We start from the raw sequence: 12548 nt of genomic DNA, 5'->3' as shown, positions 1-12548 counted from the left end.
TAAATATATAACAAAACTTGTATGAACTAACCTCTTGTTTCTTCATGTTCTTGATACTATATTTGTAGTGAAATAACTATTTTACAAAATTCAATTGATTTTTCATCACAAAATGAATAACACAAGGATCTTATATCAAAACTTATACACAAACATCTTTAACATTTAGAATTGTATATATTTAAATGTCTTCTGTTTTAAGGTCTATTAGGTCCATAGTTTGACCTTAAATCAATCTATTTACTTACTCGAGGAAGTTACTTTATAGTAAATACTCAATACCTTTTATAAATATTTGATCAAGAAATTAACTTTTAAAGAAAAAAGACATTATCCTTATCATGATCTATGGTGGCCTTTTAAAATGCCAATTAACAAGAGAGATACCAAATAAAAGAATTTTCTTACAGATTATGATTCGTGTCAACAAGTATATGTATTAACCCTAGTTATACTATTGACACCTGATTGCTGGTAAATTGACCATGGCCTGAATTCTTTAGTGTTACATGTACATTTTTTTACAAACCAGGTCAGATTGTGTGTATAAATATAAATAACCAAGACATTACTTTGTAAGGAACTTTAGTATCGATATGAATGTATGTGTAACCGCCCTCTTTTCAGATATTGAACATAAAATATCAACAATAATCAGAGGAAATATTTCATGCACCTCTGACCATAAATTTTCTTAAGTATGTTATTTTGTGTCTATACTATTGTAGGGAAAATGAAACATTTCTAGCATCTTAAAAAGAATTCAAGGTTTTAAAAAGAGATAAATGCTATAAATAAAACATTTTTTTTCAGTGTTTAAGAAACATTGATACATTATAATAATTGTTCATAAATGTCATAAATGGTTTCTGGAATTATCTCAATCACTGGTACTCTCAAGACCAAAAGTAAAAAGGTTTGTGGGGTATGTCAGCATAAAAATAAATTAAATGCCTGCAAAAATTAAAGAAAGAGTCATCTTCAAATTAAAACAGTCCTGCGAAATGTGATCTAAATACACATTATAAATGCATTGTCTCCTAAACTTGCAACAGTTCCAAAAACATAACTATAATTGATTTTAATAACTTACATTGTAGATCTATTGATACAAAAACAAATCATACATGTGTCTGTACAAGACAAAGAACGATCCTACTAATTAAGTCAGTGCATGCACGCTTGGTGTTATTACAAAATAGATTATACAACAAGATAACAATAGTAACAACACGTTAAAATACCTGTTCCATGAATTTTAAAATCCATATTTAAACATTTTGTGGGAACTCCACCCATATATATGACATTTTTAATTTATAACTAAAACACAATTCATCCATGAAGTTTGTAATTATTTCACAGCTCTTTACATCTCACTAGTCCATAGCGAACACAGATAAAATCTAGGGACTGTCACTCAATGTTACTGATACATTTCTTTGTAAACTTCATTTTACTATGCATAGAGTCTTCAAATAATATGGTTGAAATCTATCATTATTTGTCCTTAACCAAGAACATTAAGCTATACTTTACACCTCAGTTACAAATGTATGCCACACAAAAACAGCCCAATACTACATATACATGTATTGCATCAATATGAAAAATCTTCAAAGCTTGCCTATTTAGTCCTGAAATAATGAACCCATACTAAATTGAAAGGATTGTTGCACAACCAAACAGAGAATGATTAAGATAAAATGAGATGCATACATCCATGTCATATGGATATCAGAAGATGTGGTATAAGTGCAAATGGAACAACTCTCCATCCATAAGTCACAATTTGTAAACCATTATAGGTAAAATGTACAGCCTTCAACAAAGAGCCTTGGTCTGAAGTGGATAGATAGGCATTCAAACCCCATATCCTTATTCTAATACAAATCACATACAAGTATTACTTCTTACACATCTTACTATAGATACATCCAACATGATCACACTAACAATAAAGTTTCCTTATTTCACTTAACCTTCAAAATTATGTATGGAAAACTCACTATCATCAGATAGAATTAGTTCAAACAATTAACGCCTGTAACAGACAGCTACATAAGATAGCAGACTGTCAACCTACGTTATATATACATGATGGTAACATAGTTCTGGAAGAGAAAGGTTAGGTGTAAGATACAAATTACCAGGCTTGGATGGTATGTTGTATTATATATTATGTAATAATAGTATAAACATCCTCGTTCTAATTCACAAAAAAATCGTGGAAATTCACATTTAGGTATAAGAGACTGTGATTGCAAATACAACTGATGATAGGTAACATCTTTATCATCATCAAAAGCCTGAATGAGGAAGTTGCTATAATTATACACCCAAGGTATAAAATCCTTATCACAAATCATTTCATCCATTTTATCATTCTCTAAACACTGACTTCTACAGTTTAAGGTGATCATAAGGTTCAAACAATATGATTTGATTGATATATTATTGATATTATTGATTGGTGTAAAAGACCACTTTCAATTTTTGCCATCATCATTTCAAACATACACAAGTAGCTCCTTCGATTTTCAAGGTTAAAAAAATGTACATGTAACACTAAGAAAATCTTTATATACATGTATACATTGTACATGTATATCGATATTGCAGGAGCATCAACTACAATGTACTAAACACCAGATTTTTCAGAATCTTCAGGGTAGATATAAAGTTTATTCTGTTGCTGATAAAAACTTTTCACTTTAAAGTCTTTACCTTGCATTTTCTTAGGTCATGTGCATGATATTCATGATAACTGCCAAGAAAGACAGAAATCAGTCAAATTAACAATTACTAGATTTTCCAAGGTACATATGTATGTATATATACAAGTACTCTGTAGATCTTGTAGTGCTGATTTCACATTTTTGCAATATAAAGTTTCTCTGATTTCACATTTTAAAGGTTTTGTCTGATATTTTGGTTGAAAATGAACAGAATGTAGATCTTGACATTGTTAATACATGTATTTAACTCTGCAAGATATTCTGCATCAAAAAAGGTTTAAATAATACTTTTTCTTATTTGATGACATTCCATGACAAATAACTCACACTTGCTTTTTGGACCAGGTGAGCTTAAAACAATTCTAAGAAGTATTTGAGTCTAATTGAGATACATACATGTATATGTGTCTTGATTTTTGTTATTTATCTGCCCTTGAGTATGAAGGTGTGAAAATTTGAGGAGACTAAAAAGAGAGAAATTTATATCCTCCAGTGTAATATGTTATGATATATTTTGAAAATTTATTAGACATTATGTGAAAAGTATATTATATTCGTTCGAACAGATTCATTTATGACCAAAGAGTGACTTTTGCTAGATTTTTCATTTATATCTGTTATATATTGGAGTTCACAACACACGAGATGGCTGACCAGGTAATTAAAGAAAAACAACAACAATCTAACATTGTCAGTTACTTTAAAAATACACCAAAGCACAGTGGCAAAAGAGACCAACCATCTAGTAGTCCTGATAATTCATCCCCGTCAATGCAACAAGTAGACAAACTTGCCAGACTTGTCAACCTTGATACTTCACTCAGTGACTCTAGCTTGCCCAATTCTGATAGTACTGAGAATATCATATCATCTGTTGAAAAAGAAACGGTTTTTAAATTATCAGATGTTGTATGTGCTACTCTAAAAAATCAAGAGTTTATGGATTCCATCATCCCTCTTATCACAGAAAAGGTCATTGAAATGGTCAAACCCAAAATTGTCCAGATAGTTGATGAATGCATGCAGCCTCACTTGCTAAGTATTAAACACAACAAAGATGCTCTTATTCTTAAAGACGTAGAACTTAATAAATATAAAGAGGAAATGAAAATGTTAAAAAACAAATTAGACAAGGTCGATGCCAGAATTGAGGAACAGGAACAATATTCGCGAAGAACAAGCTTGCGATTTCATAATGTTCCAGCTCCAACTGACGATAATGGTGACATAATTAAACCTATTAACACTGATGCACTTGTACTTGATATTTGTAATAAAAATCTCAAATTGAATTTGAACACAAGAGACATTGGCCGGTCCCATCCAATTGGTGAAATTAAAGATGGCAAAATTGCAATCATTGTACGCTTCCTGTCATACCGTCAGAGACAATTAGTCTTCAACAGCAAGCGTTATTTAAAAGGAAACAAAAGCAAAATTTTCATTGCAGAAAATCTCACTAAATACAGGTATGATCTGCTACATAGATTAAACACTTTGCGTGAAAAAGATACCATACACTCCTTTTGGACACATGACGGGTCCATACTTGTAAAAACAACAGAACATGCTCGTCCTAAAAAGATTAGTTCAAGGCAAGACATTTACAGACTTGGTGGGGAAGTCCTTGAAGGTGATGACCTGAATGAGGATTGATATTCCGTTACCATCATATTCTTATTTGTTTTGTCTGAATAAAGTTTACAAATTCACAAATTTACTCGGAACTGTATGATCTAGTTTAATACTATGTACAATATGTAATATGTCAATATACTATTTCAAGAAAGTGTCTAAATTAGTAAGCACTATCCGTATTTACTTAATTTTTAACAATAACTGTTGTATAATACACGTGTTTAGAAACACGTGGTAGTGTTTACATACACTAAAATAATACATCTTTGGCAATGTCAATAAGTTTAAATTCTACTCTATATCACATGAGTGATAATCAACGAAGTGTGTTTTAAAAAAAAAAAAATTGTATCACGTGACAATCGTTACGGTTATTATGTCCAAGCTAAATTTATAGTATACCTTATCTTATTTGACAACAATATGCAAATCAGTTCATTTCAACTTTCAATATAATTCAGAGAGGCGCATTAAAATTGGTCACTTAATTTGGATTATTTCATCAAAGTTCGTTATTACAGTATCATTAACACAAAATCTTTGTTAAAAATTCAGCTCTCTGATATTTGCAATACCAACATCGTATATTGACGATGTTGAAATATTGCTTTTTGTACATGTACATATTTTTCTTTTTTTCTTTACTTTTTATTTTTCTGAAATTCATGAAGGGTCATTCGAATTATAATTGTCCATGCTATGTATCATGTTTTACAATGCAGTACTATATTGTTATCCTTTTCTATTGTATTGTATTTGATAATGGGTAATGATATTGTATCGTACAGGATAACAATAGGACTGTTTTATCACAAGACTAGTTTGGGTTGTTTGAGAAAAACAGTTTACCGGTATTGTTTTTCCTTAAATGATATGCTGGCAGAATTAATAAAGATGATTTCAAGATTTAAACTTAGTATACGCAATTTATATAGAACTTGTAGTAATTTGATTGCTTTTTATATAGTGCTTTTATGTTTATTATTAATATGTGGTGACATTGAACCGAACCCGGGTCCTGAACGCACACACGAGTATTCCGAGAAAACATTGTCAATTTTCCATTGCAACATTAGAAGCCTTAGAAATAAACTGAACTATATTGCCGATATTATTGAGGATTATGATGTAGTATTTTTCACAGAAACACATTTAGACTCTAATATTACTGATTACGATATATCTATTATGGGGTTTGAGACACCAGTTAGAAAAGACAGAAATTCACATGGTGGTGGTATTATCATGTATTTTAAAAATTACGTTCACATAATCCGTCGACAAGATTTAGAGCATGATGAAATTGAGAGTATGTGGTTTGAGTTAAAGACCAAACTACGATCTATTTTGATTAATATAAATTATAGGTCGGAAAGGCAATCTACAGTTTATTTCTGGCAATACTTTGATCAAATGTTGAAAAACGCCCTTGATGAAAATAATTGTATAATTTGCTTAGGTGATCTGAATAAAAATTTTATGTCGGATCTACCGTCAAATATTAGAGATATTATTTTTATTAATGGCCTGATTAACATAATTGACAAAGCCACACACTTTGACACACAAACAAGTAGCTCGTCACTACTTGACCCTATTTTAGTTACAGACTCTATACCAGTTTTAGATAAAGACACTATACCTATTGATAGAGGTATAAGTGACCATGATGGAACATATGTCACAATTGATTGTGGTTTTAGTAAAAGTCGAACATATATTAGATCTATATGGGATTATAAAAGAGGGGATTATGACTTGATGAAACAAAAAGTACTTAATTAACACTTATTGGGAAAATTTGATTTCTGATGCAAGTGATGTTCATGTTGCTGCTACGAATTTCACTAACACTTTTATTAATATAGCATCTGCGTGTATCCCTACAAGGGACGTAACTATAAGATGTGATGATAAAGTTTGGTTTGATTCAAATTTGAGACGGGAAACGAGAAAACGGGACAGATTTCGAAAACTTTTTATGCGTTCACATAGTACATCTGCTGAACATAAATATAAGCAACAAAGGAACAAAGTTAATAATTTAAAAAAGCAAGCTAAAAAGCATTTTTACGTGACTATAAACGAGAATTTGGATGAACTTAAAGTTGCAAACTGTAAACAGTATTGGAAGACCATCAATATGTTAATTAAAAGCGACAGACCAACTCATGATATTCCTCCGCTAAGAGACCCGGATCATAACTTTAACCTTGCGTATGAAGGAACAGAAAAGTCTGAGATTTTAAATAAATATTTTTGTTCTATTTCTAATATAGATGATGCTCATAAAGATTTACCGGAATTTGATGATCGCTGTCATGAGTTTCTTTCGCAGATAATTGTTAGTGAACAAGATGTACTTGATATTATTTCTACGCTTGATCCAAATAAAGCGGTAGGACCAGATATTGTTAGCAACAGAATGTTACTTGCTGTTAGAAATGAAATTTCAAAACCATTATGTTTACTTTTTAATAAATCACTTCATGAGAGAGTATTTCCCGATCAATGGAAAATTGCATATGTTATTCCATTATTCAAAAGTGGTGACAAATCACTACCTTCTAACTACAGGCCTGTCTCCTTATTGTCATGTGTGAGTAAATTATTAGAAAAAATTGTTTTCAAAAATATTTTTAACCATTTACATAAAAATAAACTGTTGTATAAGTATCAATCTGGATTTATTCCAGGATATTCCACTACGCACCAATTAATTGAACTTTACAACAAAATTTTATTGGCGCTAAATGATAAGCTAGTTACTAGCATTACATTTGCTGATATAAGTAAAGCTTTTGATACGGTTTGGATTAAGGCTTTACTATACAAACTTGAAAAATATGGTATAAAAGGAGACTTGCTGTGTTGGTTAAAAAGCTACCTATGTAGCCGATCTCAGAAAGTTGTCTTAAAAGATTCACTTTCAAAATTTGGAAAATTAAACGCCGGTGTGCCTCAGGGTTCGGTATTAGGACCGTTATTGTTTTTGATATATATTAATGATATAGCTGATGGTTTTTCTGGATTTGGGAGGCTTTTTGCAGATGACACTTCAATAGGTCATACTGCTCCTAATGAATCCATTTTAAAAAATTTAATCAGTACAGATCTTGTTTACTTAAATGCGTGGTCAAACAGATGGCTAGTGAAGTTTAACCCAAATAAAACTGATATTGTGATATTCAGTATGAAATCTATACAAAGTAATTTTTCTTTTGATTTTGATGGCACTACATTAGAGCCAGTTCATACGCATAAACATCTTGGTGTCATATTTAGTAGTGATAGTAAATGGAGTAAGCATGTTGATAAGCTGATAGAAAAAACTTCCAAGCAGCTTAATGTTTTACGAAAATTAAAATTTAGACTTAAGAGGGAATATTTGGAAAAAATTTATATGACTTTTATTCGGCCAATTTTGGAGTATTCGTCAGAAGTATGGGATAACTGTGGACAAAAAAATTCTGATCGGTTGGAAAATATCCAACTCGAGGCTGCTCGAATAGTTACGGGATTAACAAGTTACGCTAGCCGGAACAGTATCTATTTAGAGACGGGTTGGGAAAAATTAAGCGTCAGACGGGAGGTTAAAAAATTATCTATGTTTTATAAGATTATAAATAACCAAGCGCCAGATTATTTACACGATTTGGTTCCGGATTTTGTATCAGATATTTGTAATTATAATTTGCGTAACAGTCAAAATATTACTATTCCTGTAAATCGTTTATCAGCTTATCAACAGTCTTATTTTCCGTCATCTATTGCACTGTGGAACTCTTTAGACTTAAGTATAAGACATATTCCTACATTTTCCTTTTTTAAATTAACCTTGCACAAACTATACTATAGAAATAATAAATGTCCGAGATTTGGTTCTTTATGAGATTGTCTGTATTCTGTTTTACACACAAGGCTGCGTAACAGATGTAGCGCACTGCGTGCTGACTTGTTCAAAGCAAATTTGATACAAAATGCAAATTGTTCATGTGGTTTTATTAATGAAAATGTTGAACACTATCTATTATATTGTATTCATTTTTCAGCTCAGAGAAATCTGATGTTTAATGAAATTAATGTCTTTAGTGTTAATATTACTATCGATTTATTATTATTTGGCAATGATGCTTTACGTACTGAAGAAAATGATATTATTTGTTTATCTGTGCAAAGATATATAAAGAATACCAAACATTTTTCTCTGCATTAACAACCTTAATTCTGTTAACACATGTGATTAAAGATATTTCTATATACATGTAATGACAATAATCGAATGATCTTGATGACTATTTACTGTTAAGTTTTGTTATCAATAACGATTCAATGGATTTTAACGAAAGAATATAAGAATAAGTTTCAAATCTATACTTACCATTGTGCAGCTGACATCCTTTTCGAAACTTGGATAATATATTAAGATCCCACACTTTATTATGAGAAAACACACACACTTATTTAAGTTATGTCCACAAGAACAAAATTTGCGCATAGGTAATTCCACTTACTATTCAGTGTGTTTGTGTGGTATTTACACTGTAAAAGGATGCACTCGATTAAAATCCATTGATTCGCTTCAAAAAGTTTCCTTTTGTTTTCATGTCTTTATTCTTAAATTATTTGTTAGTTAGAAATATTTCATATGTTCATTAATTAATGTGTATATTTTGTATTTGTTTTGGAGAAGACGTTTCTAAGTTGTAAAACTTGTGTCTGATCCTTTTGTCATTTTGAACAATAAAATATGTTTAAACTATATGTGTCTTCACAATCTAGCATTTTATTCATTTACGATTTTCTTCAGATCCTTATGACCAGAATGAATGTGACATGAATATACATGTGTACATGTATATAGAAGTTGATGAAATACATTGAAATAGCACAAATTTAAATACATTTCAAAATGTAACATATAAGGATGTGATACTAACATACAATGTACATCAGAATTCAAATTTTAGCATGTATTCACTATTGGAGGTACATATGTTTTACCTCGACTAATACTTATTTTGATAATTTAATAATAATGATGTTTTGACAAAATAATTACATGTTCATGTACATGTAGCTTTGATCCTTTGACAAAAATAAAAGATTTTTCAAAACTTGAACCACACACTATATTGGTAAAATTTCATTGGATATATAAATAGAGAAGTTTGACAAACAATAATTTTGATCATTGAAAAGCCTAAAATGGAACGATCATCTGATTTGTTTACAGAGTTATCTCCCTTTAGTGTAATGTACCACCTTTAACATGGCACACTGATGGTATCTTTACATAAAATACATATTATTTTAAACCTCATTGCAACAAATGCTGACTTGGAAGAACCTTTGAGTCTCATACTACAAAATAACTACATGTAGTAAAAAGATTCTACATTGAATATGGGTAGACATTTCTTAAATGAAAAACATCCAATATATTTCTTATGGGTGTGTATATCTTCAAAGTGTTGTCCATTGCATAAACAAAAGTACACATGTAGTACAAATGTATGCCCTATAAGTATATCATGTCCTTTTTTAAAATCTACAGGAAGCATTAAAGTTTATATACATTATACAACAAGGTCAACATTGTATAATTAATCAAATGAAACATGTCTGTATTTATCAAACAATACAGTTCCTTAAATTTAAAACAAATAAATCTCTTGGTCAGTGGTCAATTACACTTAATCAAACATGTACCAGTAAGATACTGTACTGTATGATGCCTTTTTTGAAATCATGCCTACAAACATGACATACATGTAGTAGTCTTAATAATTTAAATAAAATCATACTAACCAAATATACTACATCATTTAATACATGACAATCTTTCAAAGTGAAAATTAAAATGCCAGAATGGATGGGTCTTTGCAGCTGTAAACTGTCCAAATATGGATAAATAATAAAGGGTGACAAAGACGTACATTTTTTTGTAGATGAAACTTACATAAATGAAGAGATAAATGAAAAATGAACAAATTAAGGCCTGATTTGTGTGGATCCAAGGCCTTCTGTGTGGGCTCCAGAAGTATTGAAGTGGCGCATCCAAAATATTTGGAAGGGGAAAAATCCACTTTTTGATATAGGATGTAGCGATGGGCTGTCAGGCAAAACAACTATTGGACTCGGAGCAATCCCTAAGACAGTTTTACGCTTGACAAAAGCAAACAAAATAAAGTCTCCTCACACATTGTGACTTCACTGATAATTTCTCCTCAGACATTGTGATGTCTCTCTCATCTTAATGTCAATATACCAGAATTACAGAGCAACGGAGCAAGGTGGTATGAGGGTAGTAATGAGAGTACCTTCATGACGTATAATGGTAAAAATACTTGCCAAATGATGCTAATGGTTATTTTTAGTGCATGACGATAAGGCCTAAATTAATATATTGTTTGTTTCCCCAATCCCGACCCTTCCAAGCCAGGAGTTGGTAGGTACACATGTAGGTAGGTAAATAATTTTATTACATTGGTTGCAATGAATTACATTGATTTCCCAGTTAGATAAAACCGATAATTTCACATGTGAAATAAACGTGGTTATTTCACTCTCTGACGTCATACAACAATAGGCGTTGTCAAGACATTGATAACGTTGGATCAAAACAAATTGGGAATGCGTAGGAAAAACATATAGTTCCTTACATTTTCTACATTAATTTCATAAAAAAAGACATTTGACAATGTAATAAAAAGTATAACTAATCGCCGTATTTGAATATCAAAAATAAAACAACTTGTGACTGAACGCCGCTATGGATTAAACTTGTGCTGCGCACTCGTTTAATCCATGCGTCGTTCGGTCACGCGTTGTCTTATTTTTGATATTCAAATACGGCGATTAGTTATACTATAACTATTTTTCCAAAAAGCTTGAACAATATCGTAAATTCCGGCAAGCCAGGAAATTGGAAATGAATATAATAATATTTGACTTACTTTTGACAATAAAATTTTATGAGTAGCACTGTTTTTGCAGGGTCGGTCAGGATTGGGGAAACAAACAATATTTTATTTTAGGCCTAAAATGTTCACTTTCTTTGAGACGATAAAAATCAGATGAATTTGAATGATTTGAGGAATCACACTATTTTTCCCCCAAAACGATAAAGATAATTATTTCAGACATCTGATGAATCACGATAAGAATATTTTGACAAATCACGTTAAAATTTTTACCAACTTGTTGATGACAGTAGCCGAAAATTACCGTTTGATGCCCGTCAGTTAAGGACATTACCACCCTCTGGTATGAGCGAACAGAAGGAAGATAAAGTGTGTGGTCAAATTGCTGATCCACAGAGTATTAGTTATCACTATCGGCATAATCAACCAGCCAATATAACTTACAGGCTCATATTTATACTTCTGATACAGGTGTGTATATTCTTCTGATCTTCAACTCTATTTTAAGACATTCCAACAGGTTTCAACATGGGAAAAATGAACTGATATTCGTTGCTGGGTATGTGTATACACCAAGAACTGACTTCAATGAGGGTTTAGTATGGGATACCTTTGGATTTATGGTTACCTGAGTAAATCAACCGATAAAGTGAGTCACAATTTCTGTGACAATTAGTCTCTTTCAGTCATTTTAAAGTAAAGGCATGACGTGTTTATTTTATCAAACAGTAAAGATAATCTTCTTCAAATTTAATTAATATTTTGTAACACCTGTACTTCTAGTTTACCTGTTGTTTGTCTCGCCCCAAAAATAACAACAGAAAATGGCGATTTTAGGATTGAAGTCACGTGACATGTACAAAACCGGTAACATTTGACAAAAAAACGGTTGACAATTATTTTAAAAGAAATAAGTAGAAAGATAATGTAAATATGCCTTTTTACCTTACATATAGGCTCACATAAACAATGACAGAAAGACGCTGAAATGCGAAAATATTAAGCGGGTAAAGGGAAATAACTACACAAAGAAAAATTATCTTCCGGGTCACTTGGCAGGTGGCAGTTAGGTCCGCTGCTGTATGCCCTGAGGTAATCGGTGCCCTGAGGTAATCGGTGCCCTGAGGTAATCGGTGCCCTGAGGTAATCGTGGTAATGCGTCATTGATTAAATACGCACGAAAATATAGTTCTTATTTAAATAGATCTAAATACCAAATTTTAATGTGACCAAATACCAAAGATGT

The 12548-nt window shown here is 31.2% G+C and overlaps 1 protein-coding gene across 4 annotated transcripts in view; it reads right to left on the bottom strand.

Annotated features, from left to right (window-relative positions):
* LOC134697394 (mucin-2-like) overlaps window positions 1–12158 on the bottom strand; it is a 47983-nt gene extending 35825 nt beyond the window's left edge. For 2 of the 4 annotated variants that reach the window (XM_063559651.1, XM_063559654.1), the window contains exon 1: window positions 1245–1383. The gene's annotated coding sequence lies outside the window, so the exon portion shown is untranslated. Of the gene's footprint in view, window positions 1–31; window positions 55–1244; window positions 1384–12090 lie in introns of those variants that run through there. The other 2 variants (XM_063559652.1, XM_063559653.1) reach the window with 2 other exon arrangements.
* Window positions 12159–12548: the final 390 nt, after the last annotated feature.

The sequence above is a fragment of the Mytilus trossulus genome, chromosome 14, assembly GCF_036588685.1.
Source record: "Mytilus trossulus isolate FHL-02 chromosome 14, PNRI_Mtr1.1.1.hap1, whole genome shotgun sequence".
NCBI classification, from domain to species: Eukaryota; Metazoa; Mollusca; class Bivalvia; order Mytilida; family Mytilidae; genus Mytilus; species Mytilus trossulus.
Note: the sequence above shows the minus strand (reverse complement) of the source record. Positions and strands in the feature narration are given on the sequence as shown.